At 46.1% G+C, this 16,629-nt stretch overlaps 1 long non-coding RNA gene across 4 annotated transcripts in view; it reads left to right on the forward strand.

Annotated features, from left to right (window-relative positions):
- The window catches only part of LOC132207768 (uncharacterized), a 290,900-nt gene that overhangs the window by 18,650 nt on the left and 255,621 nt on the right, over positions 1–16,629 (forward strand). Inside the window, exons 1-4 of one of the 4 annotated variants that reach the window (XR_009443794.1) lie at positions 2,634–2,748; positions 4,526–4,684; positions 11,363–11,631; positions 15,844–16,217. This is a non-coding gene — a long non-coding RNA (uncharacterized LOC132207768). Of the gene's footprint in view, positions 1–2,633; positions 2,749–4,525; positions 4,685–11,362; positions 11,636–15,843; positions 16,218–16,629 lie in introns of those variants that run through there. The other 3 variants (XR_009443793.1, XR_009443795.1, XR_009443796.1) reach the window with 3 other exon arrangements.

Here is a 16,629-nt window from a genome sequence, read left to right on the forward strand (position 1 = left end):
TGCCTCTCTCCAGTCCTCAGGTACGACTCCAGTGGAGAGCGAGGATGCAAAGATCTTCGCAAGTGGCGAAGCAATTGCATTTCTCGCTTCCCAAAGCAGCCGAGGACAAATCTGATCCGGGCCTGGCGACTTGTCAATCTTAATGTTTGACAAAATTTTCAGTACATCAGCTTCCTCTATCTCTATCCATTCCAGCATGCACACCTGCTCTTCAAAGGTTTCATTCACTACACAGGTCGTTTCTTTCGTAAAGACAGAAGCAAAAAACTCATTTAGGGCTTCCCCTACCTCCTCAGGCTCCACACACAAGTTCCCTATGCTATCCCTGATCGGCCCTACTCTTTCTTTGACCATTCTCTTATTCCTCACGTAAGTGTAAAATGCCTTTGTGTTTTCCCGGATTCCTTCTGCCAAGCCTTTCTCGTGCCCCCTCCTGGCTCTCCTCAGACCATTTTTGAGCTCCTTCCTTGCCTGCATGTAATCCTCTCTAGCTGAACTTGACCCTAGCTTCCTCCACCTTATGTAAGCTACCTTCTTCCTTTTCACTAGAAGCTCCACCGCTCTCGTCATCCAAGGTTCCTTTATCTTACCCCGTCTTGCCTGTCTCAGAGGGACATATTTACTCATCACTCCCAACAACTGTTCCTTAAACCATCTCCACATGTCTATAGTTCCCTTACCATGGAACAACTGCTCCCAGTCCATGCTTCCTAACTCGTGTCTAATCGCATCATAGTTTCCTCTTCCCCAATTAAATATCCTCCCATTCTGCCTAATCCTCTCCTTCTCCATAGCTATGTAGAATGAGAGAGTGTTATGGTCACTATCACCAAAATGCTCTCCCACCACAAGATCTGATACCTGCCCCGGCTCGTTTCCGAGCACCAAGTCTAGAATGGCCTCTCCCCTCGTCGGCCTGTCAACGTACTGCGTTAGGAAACCCTCCTGAACACACCTTACAAAAACAGCTCCATTCAAATCTTCTGCTCGAAGGAGGTTCCAATCAATATTAGGAAAGTTAAAGTCACCCATTACAACAACCCTACTGCGTCCACACTTTTCCAAAATCTGTCGACCTATGCTTTCTACAATCTCCCTGCTGCTATTGGGGGGCCTGTAGTAAACCCCTAACGAGGTGACTACTCCCTTGCTGTTCCTAATTTCCACCCATACTGACTCAGTAGGCAGATCTTCCTCGACAATGGAAGCTTCTGTAGCTGTGATACCCTCTCTGATTAGTAGTGCTACACCCCCCCCTCTTTTTGCCCCCTCCCTATTCTTTTTAAATGTTCTAAACCCTGGAATATCCAGCAACCATTCCAGCCCATGAGAAACCCATGTCTCTGTTATGGCCACAACATCATAGCACCAGGTACTGATCCATGCTCTAAGTTCATCACTTTTATTCCTGATACTCCTTGCATTAAAGCAAACACACTTTAACCGATCCCTTGGTTCCTTCCCAGGAAAATCCTTCCCACTAGCTGGTCTACCTCTTGCTACCGCCTCACCTGCATCAACGCTCACCTCTGGTATACAGCTCAGGTTCCCACCCCCCTGCCATACTAGTTTAAACCCTCTCGAACTACTCGAGCAAACCTTCCACCCAGGACATTGGTCCCCTTCCAGTTCAGATGCAACCCGTCCTTCTTGTACAGGTCCCACCTTCCCCAGAAGGCATCCCAATTATCAACATATCTGAAACCCTCCCTCCTACACCAGCTGCGTAGCCACGTGTTCAGCTGCGCCCGCTCCCTGTTCCTCACCTCGCTATCTCGTGGCACCGGTAGTAAACCAGAGAACACTACTCTGTTCGTCCTGCTCTGCAGCTTCCATCCTAACTCCCTGAAATCACTTTTTATATCCTCAAACCTATTTCTGGCTATATCATTTGTGCCAATATGTAACACGATTTCTGGCTGTTCACCCTCCCCTTTCAGAACTTTATACACCCGATCGGAGACGTCCCGGACCCTGGCACCAGGGAGGCAACATACCTTCCGGGAATCCCGATCTTGCCCACAAAATCTCCTGTCGATTCCCCTAACTATCGAGTCCCCTACCACGAGTACTTTTCTATTCTGCCCCCTTCCCTTCTTTGCCACAGTGTCAGGCTCAGTGCCAGAGAACTGACTACTATGGCTTTCCTCTGGTAGGTCAACCCCCCCAGCAGTATCCAAAACGGTATACTTATTGCTGAGGGGAATGCCCACAGGGGATCTCTGCACTGTCTGTCTGTCCCCTTTCCTCCCCCTAACTGTAACCCATCTATCCTCGTCCTGAGCCTTAGGAGTGACCAACTCCCGATAACTCCTCTCAATTACCCCCTCTGCCTCCCGAATGATCCGTAGTTCATCCAGCTCCAGCTCCATTTCCCTAACACGGTTTTCAAGGAGCTGTAGCTGGGTGCACTTCCCGCAGATGTAGCCAGCGGAGACGTGTGCCACATCTCCCAACTGCCACATTTTGCAGGAGGAGCAAGCAACTGCCCTAGCATCCATACCCCACTTATCTGAACACCCACTCAATACTAAAGCAGAAAGCTCACTTCAAGTAATAATAACAAATTAATAACAAACTTATGTTCAATAGAGAAAGTAATAACAAACTTATGTTCAATAGAGAAAGTTATCCCGATAGTTCTTTCGTCTCAGTCCGTGTGTATTCCTGGGCGAATGTGCTCGTGTGGTCTCAGGAGTTGCGGAGGTCACGGCTCTGGGACAGCCGTTTCATCGCCATATGCTGCAGGTAAGAAGAAAAGAAAATCTCTTGGTCTGAGCTCTGCAAACCTGGGCAATGTCAAAAGGGAAACAGGGTCAAAAGAATTTCAACAAGAATCTCAAAATTAACTGCTGAATTCATATCAACATTACGGGGATCGCCCAACTTAGTGGCCACAACATCCCACTTTCTATTCTTCACAAACAATCCAAAGGCTGAAGTATCCGTATCCCTCTTAACTTTTATGGTTTTTGAGCTAATTTCTTGTTTCTAACTTGTGCATATTTGTGGTGCCTTATGACTTGTTGCATTTAGCAATTGATAAACTCACTCTCTCACGAGTTCAGGAGAAGCTAGTTTTATAGAATCCCCAGTGTGGAAACAGGCCACTCAGTTCAACAAGCCCACAGCAACCCTCCAAAGAGCATTCCACCTCGACCCATCCCCATTCCCCTCCTCTATCCCTGTCAGCCTGCATTTCCCATGGCTAATGTACCTAACCTACACATCCGTGGGCACTGTGGGTAATTCAGCATTGCCAATCCACCTAACCTGCACATCTCTGGACTGTGGGAGGAAACCAGAGCACCCAGCAGAAACCCACACAGACAAGGGGAGAATGTGCAAACTCCACACAGACAGTCATCCGAGGCTGGAATGGAACTCGGGTCCCTGGTGCTGTGAGGTAGCGTTACTAACTACTGAGTCACCGTGTCACCCTGAGTTATCTTGACTCCTTCTGAAACATAGGAAGGTATCCACAAGACAAAGATCCTTTTTAATCAGCTTAATTCATACCAACTGAGGTGGATCTAGTTGGGTGTGTAAAGAAGGGGAGTCTTTCACGAGGGAACTTAACAATTTGGGAGACTCAGTCACCGAGGGAGCCTGACCCGAAGACTGGTCAAAACAATAATGATTCGATATGAATTAGTTAGAATGCAGCTGTTAACAGTAATCCTCCATCCCGATGTGGGAGCGAGATTTAACATTCAAAATCAAAACTGAAACTCTTGAACAAGGTAGTTCAAAACAGCCAGTTCTCTGATTGAGGTTGTGAACTTGCTCGCCGAGCTGGCTTCTTCTCATTCAGACGTTTCGTCACCATGGTCGGTGACATCATCAGTACAGCCTCCAATGAAACGATGTTATTCTACTCTGTCTGGAATTGACACTGTCCAGTCTGTTACCATGAGTACTGTCATTTCCGGTTTTGATCTGTATGGGTTTGTGTGTGGGGGTCCAATTGTATCTGTTTGTTGGTTGCATTATGGGTGTAGAATCACGCCTCTCAGAGGACACTGCGACAAGGTAACCGTAGTAGCCCAAGCCAAGCATAGACACGCACAGGAATTCCGAGAGGCATGGTTCTGCACCCGTTCTCCAGCCTCACATTCTTGGTCTCTTCAGTCTGAATATGATCACTCAACCATATCCTGGATGACAAACAATAGAGTCTTACTTCCCAAAATCTACAAACAGGACTGTCCAGACAGATCCATTTGTTCTAATGATATCATCTTCTGCTGGAGGGATTCCGAAATGTCTGCATTCTTCCTCAACTGAGCATTCCTTGCATTCGTGGTTGACAGAGCTGTCAGCCACGTCCATTGTGCTGCAGGGTTCCCAAGTGGAATATGAGTTGCTGTTCCTGCAACTTTGGGGTGGCATCATTTGTGGCACTGCAGGAGGCCCATGTTCAGTTTGGTTATGACTTTTGAGGAACGGATGGTCCCTTTGAGATTGAAATTGGAGAAAGATTTCAGGATTTTTTCATGTTCTTGTCTTTCTGTTATGCCCCTAGGAAAAAAGCAATGAAAGTGCCGTTAATGTTTTGCACGGCGAGCTGCTGCATACTAACCGGTCTCACACCATTACCATCACCTTGCCCTTGTGAAGGCAGATATGGATAAGGTTCTCAAAGCTGATAGAAGATTGAAACCACTCTAATCCTGTGACGATGGTGAGTTTCCCTTCTTTAAAAAAAAATTCTTGCAGCTGAATTCGCATAATATAGAGCACAGTGGCTCTGGTTCACACCACTGTCTCAATTCCACCCTTTGGTGACTTTCTGTGTGGAGTTTGCACATTCTCCATGTGCCTGCATGGGTTTTGTCCGGGTGCTCGAGTTTGCTCCCACAGTCAAAAGATGTGCAAGGTCGGTGGATTGGCCATGCTAAATTTCCCACGGTGTTCAGTGATGTGTAGGTTAGGTGAGTTACAGGTGGATGGGTCTGGGTGGGATGCTGTGAGGGGCAGTGTGGACATGTTGGGCTGACCGACCTGTTTCCACACTGTGAGGGTTCTCTGATTCATGATTCTATGATTTTACTGAGCGCAAAGGTACAATATTGACTCGTCATATTTGTCTCACCTCTTTACACATTGAGAAGAAAGCTTTAATGTCAGTTTCTATGCATTTGCAACTTGTCTGCTGTCTCTGACAAGGCTGACGATATCTCCTTCTCCAATGCACATCTCCTGTCCCCTAACACTGAGAGGTGACACTTGCTTTTCATTTAGTACAATCAATAAAACAATAGCCTCCGTATTACATCCAGCGGCTTCTCTTAACACTCACACACTGTTCTTTTTTTCCTCCAGGTATTGACCACCCATCATTTCTAATTCCTCATCTCATCTCTCTCTCATGCGCTCTCTCTCTCTCTCTCTCATGCACTCTCTCTCTCTCTCTCTCTCTCTCTCTCTCATGCTCTCTCTCTCTCTCTCTCTCCCTCTCTCTCTCTCTCTCTCTCTCTCTCTCTCTCTCTCTCTCTCTCTCCCCCTCTCTCTCTCTCTCTCTCTCTCTCTCTCTCTCTCTCTCTCTCTCTCTGTCTCTCTGTCTCTCTCTCTCTCTCTCTCTCTCTCTCTCTCTCTCTCTCTCTGCCTCTCTCTCTCTGTCTCCCTCTCTCTCTGTCTTTATCTCTCCTCTCCCTGTTCTCCCCCATCACTTCACTCACAGGCACCAACAGAGGTTCACAGTCACACTATGTTGCACATGCATATTCTGTCCCTCATGCACAAACACACTAAACACACACAAAAAAAAGTCAGGAACACAGTCTCTCACGAACACACTCTGTCACATTCTCACTCATTCATACTCCATACCGTCACACAGTCGTACACGGTCTTGCACACATTCTGTGGCACACTTGCATGCACTGTCGCAGGATCTTTTGCCAATGCTCTCACTCTCAAGTACACACACACTACCACAAATCTCTCCCTCACACACTTAGGTTTGCAAATTCACTTGCTGTCAAGCTCACTCACACTTACAGACACACTCACTCCCTCATGCATGCTGTAACACTCCCTTCTTGTGCGAACTCCCTTTCACACACTCTCAAGCACAGTCACTGGCACACACATTCTGTCGTGCGCACACACACACTTTCATGCACTGTCTTTGCACTCTTGAGCACAATCATATGCTCACCTCTCTCTTGCACACAGTCAATTTGATTTGAGTCAGAGATAATGGGAGATGCAGATGCTGGAGAATCCAAGATAATAAAATGTGAGGCTGGATGAACACAGCAGGCCAAGCAGCATCTCTGATGAAGGGTCTTGGCCCGAAACGTCAGCTTTTGTGCTCCTGAGATGCTGCTTGGCCTGCTGTGTTCATCCAGCCTCACATTTTATTAGCTTGATTTGAGTCATAATTGTCACATGTGCCCAGGTACAGTGTAAAGTTTTCTTCTGCATGCAGTATAGACAGGTGATATCAAACAAGGCGCATTAATGAAACGGAACATAGTGACAGCTACAGAGAAGATGCACAGAGAGCAAGATCAAAATTAGATTTAAGCTTTTCAGTGTCCTATTCAGATGTCCAATAACAGCGGTGAAGAAGCTGTTCTTGAATCTTTTCACGCATGTATACAAACTTTTTTTACATCTTCCCTTCAGAAAAAGGGAGAAGAGAGTGTAATTGTGGGGTGAGAAGGGCCTTTGATTATGTCAGTTTCTTTCCCGAGGCAGCGGGAAGTAGAGGTGGAATCAACGAATGGAAGGCTGGTTTGCATGATGGACTATGCTGTGTTCATGACTCTGCAGTTTCTTGTGGTCTTAGGAAGAGCTGTTGCCAAACCATGCTGTGACATGCATCCAGATAGGATGCTTTCTCTGGTACATGAATGAAAGTTGACCTTGCGGACACTCCAAATTACCTTCGCCTGCTGGGGAAATAGAGACATTTGGTGTGCTTTTTTGCCCATTGCGACGATCTGGGTGGACCAGGAGAGATTGTTGGTGATCGACACTCTCAACTATCTCCACCTGAGCAACATCTCTCTCAGTGTCTGATGCAGGCGCTCACACACTCACATTCTGTCACCTATTCTGTCTGTCTGTCTCTCCCTCTCTCCCTCATCGCCCATCTCTCTGTCTCGCGCTCTCTCTCTCTCTGTCTCGCGCTCTCTCTCTCTCTGTCTCGCGCTCTCTCTCGCGCTGTCTCTCTCTCTCGCGCTGTCTCTCTCTCTCGCGCTGTCTCTCTCTCTCGCGCTGTCTCTCTCTCTCGCGCTGTCTCTCTCTCGCGCGCTCTCTCTCTCGCGCGCTCTCTCTCCCTCCCCCACCCCCCAACCTCTCTGGCTTTCTTTCTCTCTCTCTCTCTCTCTCTCTCTCCCTCTCCCTCTCTCTCTCTCTCTCTCTCTCTCTCTCTCTCTCTCTTTTTCTCACACACCAACTCATTGCTCAGTATTCCATGGTATCTGAATTGTTGGAAGAATTAACTTAGACTGAGCGTGGATTTTCTCCCACATTAGTTATGACAAAGCAGAACCAATTCTGCCTGGAAGAAGAAAGGCAGGAGCCATAATAATTAGGGATTGTTTTGCTAGAGGAACCGTGCTGTGATATGCATCCAGATAGGATGCTTTCTGTGGTACATCAATGAAAGTTGCCCTTGTGGGCACACGCAATTGCCTTAGCCTCCTGTGAAGTAGAGACAACGGTGTGCTTTTTTGCTCATTGCGATGATGTGGATGGACCAGTGAGCTAATCTAAGCCCATCCCCCGACACGATCCCATTATCATCCATATGCTTATCCGAGGACTGTTGAAATGCCCCTAATGTGGCTGAGCTAACTGCATTGGCAGGCAGGGGGTTCCACATCCTTACCACTCTCTGAGTAAAGAACCTGCCTCTGATATCTATCTCAAATCTATTATCCCTCACTGTTTAGCTGTGCCCCCTCATACAAGCTGACGTCATCATCCTCGGAAAAAGACCCACACTGTCCACCCTGTCTCATCCACTGATCATCTTGTATGTCTCTATTAAATCTCCTCTGAACCACCTTCTCTCCAATGAGCACAGACCCAAGTCCCTCAGCCTTTCTTCAGAAGACCTTCACTCCGGACCAGGCAACATCTCCTCTGCACCTTTTCCAATGCTTCCACATCCTTCCTGTAATGGGGCGACCAGAACTGTACGCAATATTCCAAATGAGACCGCACCAGTTTTTTGGACAGTTGCTCTGGATCTCAATCCCACTGCCAAGAAAACCTAAAACACCGGAAGCCGCCTTCACAGCACTATCAACCTGGATGGCAATTTTCAGGGATCGACATAGATGGACACCCTCTGCACAGCAACACTACCAAGAATCTTTCCATTGACCCAATATTCTGCCTTCCTATTATTCATCCCAAAGTGAATCACCTCACATTTATCCGCATTGAACTCCATCTGCCACCTTTCCGCCCAATTCTGCAGTTCATCCAAGTCTACCTGTCACCTGCAACATTCTTCCACATTGTCCACCACTCCACCGACTTGAGTGTCATCTGCAAACTTACTAACCGATCTACCAATGCCTCCGTCCAAGTCATTTATAAAAATGACAAACAGCAGTGGTCCCAAAACAGATCCTTGAGACAAACCAGTAGTAACCAGACTCCAGGCTGAATATTTTCTATCAACCACCACTGGTTGCCTCCTTCGCCAAAGCCAGTTTCTAATCCACCCTGCTAAATCTCCCCCAATCCCATGTCTCCATGTTTTCTCCAATAGCCTACCATGTGGAACCTTATCGAAGGCTTTACTGAAGTCCATGTGCACCACGTCAACTGCCCGACCCTCATCCACGTGCTTGGTCACCTTCCAAAATTACTCAATGAGGCTTGTGAGACACGACCTGCCCTTGACAAATCCATGTTGACTATCTCCCATCAAATTGGTGCTTGCTTGATGATTATAAATCCTCTCTCTTATAATCCTTTCCAAAACTTTTCCTGCAACAGACGGAAGGCTCACTGGGTTTATAATGACCTGGGTCATCTCTCCTGCCCTCTTTGAACAAGGGCTCAACATGTGCAACCCTCCAGCCTTCTGGTACTAAACCTGTAGACGATGAGGATTCAAAGATCAAGGCCCAAGGCTCCGCCACCTCCTCCGTAGCCTCCCAGAGAATCTGAAAGTTTCGAAGGATGATGCGTTGTATCCGGAGGTTGGTGGGGTGGTACGTCAGGACGAGGGAGACTTTGTTTTGGTTGTTGCGGGGTGGGGTGAGAGGGATTTGTTGCAGGAAATGCTGGAGACACGGTCGAGGGCGTTATCAACCACAGAGCGGGGCAAGTTGTGGTCCTTGAAAAATGAGGACATCTGAGATATACAGGAATAGAATACCTCATCCTGTGAGTGCAGATGCAGAGGCAAAGGAATGGGGAATAGGGGATGAATTGTTGCAGGAATATGGTGGGAGGAGGTGTAATCTTGGTAGCTGTGGGAATTGGTGGAGTTCAAATGGATATTTGTTTCTCAGTGGTTGGAAATAGAGTGGTCCAGGTAGGAGAGAGAGGTATCAGAGATTGTCCAGGTTAACTTCAAGTTGGGGAGGAAGGTGTTGGTGAAGTGGATGAACTGTTAGAGCCCCTTGTGGGAACACGAGGCGGTGCCGATACAGTCATCAATGTAACGGAGGAAGAGGTGGGGTTGAGGGCCAGTGTCGGTACGGAAGAGGGAGCGTTCCATGTAACCTCCAAAGAGGCAGGCATAGCTTGGGCCCATTTGGCTACCCTGGCCACCCTCTTTGTCTGTAGGAAGTGGGAGGAATTGAAAGAGAAACTGTTGAGGGTTGTTCAAGGACCGGAACTTCCCCCTCCTCAGTGGTCAAAAACACCCTCGACCGTGTCACCCGCGTTTCCCACAACTCATCCCTCTCACCCGCACCCCATAATAACTACCAAAACAGTGTCCTCGTCGTCCTCACGTACCACCCCACCAACATCTGTATTCAATGCGTCGTCCTCCGACCCTTCTGCCATCCGCAATCCGACCCCACCACCAAAGACGTTTTTCCCACCACCCTTAGGTGACCCCCTTATCCGCTCCACACTCCCCTCTAGCACTCCCGACACCCAGCACTTTTCCCTGCATATCCATAAATGTTGTCATCACAACGTTTAAAATTCACTGGTCCCGATACCTCCCCCCCATCCCAGGCCCCAGGAAGAATTTCCTCATCAAACAGATGTTTACCTGCACATCTGCTCATGTGGTAGACTGTATCCACTGTTGCCATTGTGGCCCCCTCTACATCGGGGAAACCAAACAGAGGTTTGGGGACCGCTTCACCTGTGCTCAGTTTGCACTAAAGAACTGCACCTCCCAGTCGTGAACTGTTTCGACTCTCCCTACCAATCCTCAGGTAACATGTCCATCCTGGGCCTCCTGCAGTGCCACAACGATGCCACCTGAAGGTTGCAGGAGCAGCACCTCATATTGCGCTTGGGAACCCTGCACTCCATGGTATCAATGTGGACTTGACAAGCTTCAAAATCACCCCTCCCCCTCCCGCATCCCAAAACCAGCCCACCTATCCCATCCTGCCACCTCAAACCCCACCCCCATTTCCTGCCTCCTAACCTCTTCCCGCCCCGGAGACCTGTTCGTCCTCCCCGGACTGACCTCTCCCCTCCCTACCTCCCCACCTACATTCACCTCTGCTGGCTCCATCCCCACCTCTTTAACTTGTCTGTCTCCTCTCCACCTATCTTCTCCTCTATCCATCTTTGATCCGCCTCCCCCTCTCTCACTATTTATTTCAGAACTCTCTCCCCCTCCCCCTTTTCTGATGAAAGGTCTCGGCCCAACATGTCAGCTTTTGTGCTCCTCAGATGCTGCTTGGCCTGCTGTGTTCATCCAGCTGCACACTTTGTTATCTCTACATCTCTTAACAACCTCATTAAGTGAGTTCGAGAGAGAACTATGCAGGGTAGACTTTGGGTTTATCATTCTAACTTGCCAGTCCTGAAAGATGAAAGTTGGTTTGTGTTGGATGTTTGTCTCACAGCTACGAAAGATACACTGAAAGGATTTTTCAAATCTTTTGTTGAGAATTGTACCCATTTAGTCACTAATCCTTTTCCTTTTTTAAAGCTTCCTTGGTAGTGACAAATTTCAAATATCTGCGGAATTTTATTTGGCTTTGTATTGGTTCTCTGTGATTCTCTGTTCATGGCTCCACGACCTGCTAGCTAATTACAGAATTTATCATTGATGTGCTTCAGTCTTATATATCCCAATTTCAGGAGAAAGTCCAGAGAGACCTTTCAAAGGAAAGGGGTTTAGAAAGAAAATCTATCGATCAAAATCATGAACAGTTGATAAATTATTTGCACTTCATATTTCCAGAACCTACCCCGGAAGAGAGAGCCCAGAGAATTGCCAAAGCTGTCCGCAAACAGTCAACAGAAGTGAAGGAAAATTGGGAGCAATTGAAAACCCGTGCGAGCAACTGGCAGAAACAGGTGGAAAAGGCGTTGGAGAAACTTCAAGAACTGCAGAAAGCGCTGGATGATCTTGAGGCTCATGTGATAACAGCTGAGGGGGTCCACACTGATTGGCAACCTGTGGGTGACCTGCTTATTGACTCATTGCAGGATCACATTGATAAAACCACAGTAAGTGCAATGACATTACACTTCACTTATGAACAGATGTAACCAGAATGTTGTATCGAGACGATCAGTAATATGAGTACTTCAGTAATATTGATTGAATGGTTGTTAACTGAATTTGCAAATTAAAACTTAGTTGAGCATGCCTTCTGATGATATCACAACATGAATATCAGTATAATTGAGGATTCTATTAGTCAGTGACATCAGCTGAGTTATCTGCTTGTTGCCATGTTATCAGGGTTAAAGGTAAAGTCTTAGCACGCCATTTGGCGACTCCTTAGAGAGAGACAACTGGTTATGATTTAACCTGAAGATCACCATGCCTCAGTCAAGAAGAGCGGTTGAGGCGAAGACCCTTTGTGGTAAGCTCACTGGTACGGCAATTGAGCCTTCTCTGCAGGGCATCACTCTGCATCACAAACCAACTGAATTTGAATAGAGTTTAGGATTGGAGAGCAATCCATGCAATTATTTTTTTTAATGACTGTTTCTCACTGGCAAACTTTTTAAAAGCCAGCTCAGCCATACAGGCGAGATCAGTTCCTGATCTCAGCTGAATTTTTTGACCTGGGGTGGGTCAGCGTTGGGAGTTCAGTGATTGGAATGAATTCTCATGAAGTTAGCAAGAGGGATACTACACGTGAATAGATCGATGTTTTGAGAAGAGGATGAGATATGAGCAAAAGTTTAATTGATGTGGAAGACCAGCCACAATCATCATCGACGGTGGAGCAGGCTTGAGCGGCCATGCAACATTGTGCTGCCGCTATTTGACTTGTTCTGTGGAAAGGAAGGAAAATGGTCCAAGTGTCAAAAATGCTGAAGACCACATCATTCTACAACCTCAAAATTTGATTGTGTTCAGCATACTATCACTCCTGGTACCCCTAAATCCTGGTCTATCATCTCAGCAGCTCGACTCTGCTTGTGACATTTTTACTTGTGACATTTTTGAGGGATCTTCCCAAGTCGGAAAATCATTTTTGTTTTTGTAGAATCAGAGTTGGCCAGTGTGGAAGGAGGTCGTTTGGCATATCATAGCTCTTTGAAGTAACTCCCCAATTCGTCCCCCTCTGCTTGGCAATGACTTGAACCACTTAGAAAATCTCTTTAATGGAGGGTAACTTTGAAGGCGTCTGAAAGGAGTATTCACAATCCCAGAATACAACTGAGCCTTATTAAGATGATAAAATGTGAGGCTGGATGAACACAGCAGGCCAAGCAGCATCTCAGGAGCACAAAAGCTGACGTTTCGGGCCTAGACCCTTCATCAGAGGATGAATTATCTCTGAGCCTTATTAAGTTGTTAGTTCTGACTGTCAAGAGCTTGATGAAAGAGGATTGTTTTAAAAAGTGCCTTAAAAGAGAAAACGTACAGAGGCTAAGAGGTGTAGGAAGTTAGCGAGTTTTGAGAAGATTTGTTGCTCGGGTTGAGGTTCGGGATGTGAGTTTGCTCGCTGAAGGTGTAGGAAGTCTCTTCTTGGGTTTGAAGCCGACACAATTAAATGTTTGGCAACTCGTAGTGGGCCGTTTGAAATCAAGAGTGGGCAAGAGGACATAATTAGACGAGTGCAGATATCCTGAAGTATAGTTGGACTGGTGGAGATTACGAAAATAGCGATAGGCATAGCCAAGGAAGGATTTGTAAACAAAAATGAGAATTTAATAAAATTACTGTTAATAGTATCAGTCAGGTAGAAAGTACAGAGAAGAGGATTTGGTTCAAGGTGAGACTCGGGCAGTAGAGTTTTAGACGACGTCAAGTTTTCAATGGGCAAATGTGGGACTCCAACAGGGAATGCATTGGAATTGTCAGGTCCAGAAGTGAAGTAGTTCCAGATGAAGGTTTCACTGCTAATGAGCCAAGACAAGAGACAGGTAGGCAGGATTGAAAAGATGTAAAGAGACAGCTTCAGGGATTGCATGAATGTGTGGTCGGACGTTCATCATGGGATTAACAAGATGCCAAGGTTGTGCTGAGACAAGCGTAATATTACATTGTTGCCAAGGCGGAGTAATGCAATCAGTAGGTCGTGAATAGAGATTGGTGTGGGGACCACAAAGTGGTCTTCCCAGTTTTAAATTGTTATCTCTACATCGTTGCGCAACTTAATGTTCTGTTCAAAAGACATTACTGACAAGGAAACAGAAGTTAGCCATTTGTTTACTTGTCAATATATCTTGATTTTTCCACCATGTTCTCCAATTAATAACACAACATGTGCACTGTACGAACTGAACTGTTCAAACCTTCAAAGGAGATGTTAAAATTGTGGAATATAAAGTTAAATTTATTTCATTGAAAATTTGAATAAATTACATGAAGGTTTGACCAAGACTGCAAGGAATTAGATGGAACATCAGATGAATAAAACAAGCAGTAGTAAGGTGGTATTAGCTGGACGTTTCTGAAGAAAGAGAACGCAGCCAACCTTTCTTCCATCAGGGGGATTAATTGTGTGGTGTCAGACACAGTCGATTCAATCATTCCTTCTGTCTTTACTGTCTGACTGGACTGTGGTTGTAATATTTCCTTTTTTAAACGCTCAAGGTTAGACATACTTCACTTGACATTCTCATTTTATAAATTTTAAGAAGTTGACTTATTGTCAAGTCACGGTAGGATTGAAAACACATTCTCTAAGTGTTTGAAGTCAGAAGTCACATGACACCAGCTTATAGTCCAACAGGTTCATTTGAAATCACACAAGCTTTTGGAGTGCAGCCCCTTCATCAGGTGCAGTTAGTGAGGTGACCACAGAGAGACACAGCTTATCAGCAGAGAGATCAAAAGATCATAGAATTGGCGTGAGTGGAGTGTCAGATAATAACTCTATACAGGTGACCAAGAGTGTTCGAGGCAAGTAAAGCGTTTATAAAGTCAATGTCAGTGCTGTGTTGTCATGATAATCAGGCAGCGCAACAGGAATGTACAAAAGGTGACATCTCAGGTCAGACTCTGACTTGTAGTTTAGAGGCTTGTGTTCAGAATCTGTCTGAGAGTTTTAACCTTTATTTCAAAAGCAAGAATTTATAAGATACCACACTGACTGTAACTACAAGTTGTGTGTTTCTTCAACAAAATATCTGCAAACAAACAAACATCCTGGATGAAGACTTATTATCTGACACTCCACTCACACCAGTTGTGTGATGTTTTGATCTGTCTGCTTATCAATTGTGTGACTGTGTGTTTTCCTCCCTGACCGCACCTGATGAAGGGACTGCACTCCCAAAGCTTGTGTGATTTCAAATAAACCTGTCAGATTATAACCTGATGTCATGTGAGCTCTGACTTTGTCTATCCTAGTCCAACACCAACACCTCCACATTATAACTGTTTGGAACCAAGTCAGTGCAACAGGTACATATCGAACATTTGACTTCGGAAGAATGCCTAGTGCTGAAAAATTCATTAATAACAAAGGATTTCTTCATTGTGCCATCTATCGTAACATGCTGCGTCTCACAGTCATAATGAAAGGATGGCCACTTCAATTTCGCAGGGCCAAGAACAGTTATGGACATTTTTAGCATGGGAGGAGGCCATTCAACCTATTTTATCTGTCCCAGCTCTCTCCCAGCACAAGAAAATTAATCCTTCTCTCGAACTCATTCCACATATTTCACAGAATTGAAATATATAGGTACATACTTAGGAGTTTTTAACATCAAGTGAGCAGTTCTCGCACTTCACCTTGTCACTAAAAATGGAAAACGTGACTTACAAAGAGTGGGTCTTTATTTTGTTCTGTTTTGATGATGAAGCAGATGCAAGTCCAAGTGCTGGAACTGGCCTCTTGAACTTACCAACTGTTCAACGTGTATAAAATGATTTCTGTGCGCATCTACTAAAAGCAGTTTTATGGAAGGAAAAGGTACCAAAGAAGATTTGGTGTATTGTGCTTGATGCTATTATACGCCAACCTGTGAAAACAGAACTCTACGACTGAGTGTTGAGTTCTGAGAGGGTGCTATCTTGTTTGAATTTACATTGCTAAGCCTAGGCCTATTTTCCCAACAGCAAAATTGGTAATCCAGCAAGAAATAGAAATTTCTCACATTTGTTGGCTGTAAGTGACTGTTTAAAGTTTCCTTATATACAGGTGCTTAACCTGCTTTTACAGTTGGAACACTTGTTGTGCCAATGAAAATTTTTTGAATGGTTTCACCTCCAGTTTTCCTGTTTATCCATATTTGGTATTTTTTCAGGGTAAGGACTATCTGCAAAATCTGAGATTAGGTTTTGAAAGACAGCAGCCTTTGTTTTGGAGAGATAATGGGAACTGCAGATGCTGGAGAATGCGAGATAACACCGTGTGGAACTGGATGAAGACAGCAGGCCAAGCAGCATCTCAGGAGCACAAAAGCTGACGTTTCGGTCCGAGAACCTTCTTCAGAAAATGGGGAGGGGGTGCGGGTTCTGGAATAAATAGGGAGAGAGGGGGAGGCGGATGGAAGATGGATGGAGGAGAAGATAGGTGGAGAGGAGAGTATGGGTAGGGAGGCAGGGAGGGGATAGGTCAGTCTGGGGAGGCCGGACAGGTCAAGGGAGCGGGATGAGGGGAAATAGGGGTGCGGCATGAGGTGGGAGGGGGGATGGGTGAGAGGAAGAATAGGTGAGGGAGGCAGGGACGAGCTGGGCTGGTTTTGGGATGCAGTGGGAGGACAGGAGATTTGGAAGCTTGTGAAATCCACACTGATACCATTGGGCTGCAGGGTTCCCAAGCAGAATATGAGTTGCTGTTCCTGCAACCTTCGGGTGGCGTCATTATGGCACTGCAGGAGGTCCAGGTTGGACATGTCCTCTCAGGAATGGGAGGGGGAGTTGAAATGGTTCGTGACTGGGAGGTGCAGTTGTTTATTGCAAACTGAGTGTAGGTATTCTGAAAAGCGGTCCCCAAGCCTCTGCATCGTTTCCCCAATGTGGAGGAAGCCACAACGGGGACAGCGGATGTTTTGGATATTTCTTAAGCATTGATTTTCATTCAGAGTTGG

Source organism: Stegostoma tigrinum, unplaced genomic scaffold (assembly GCF_030684315.1).
Source record: "Stegostoma tigrinum isolate sSteTig4 unplaced genomic scaffold, sSteTig4.hap1 scaffold_152, whole genome shotgun sequence".
NCBI classification, from domain to species: domain Eukaryota; kingdom Metazoa; phylum Chordata; class Chondrichthyes; order Orectolobiformes; family Stegostomatidae; genus Stegostoma; species Stegostoma tigrinum.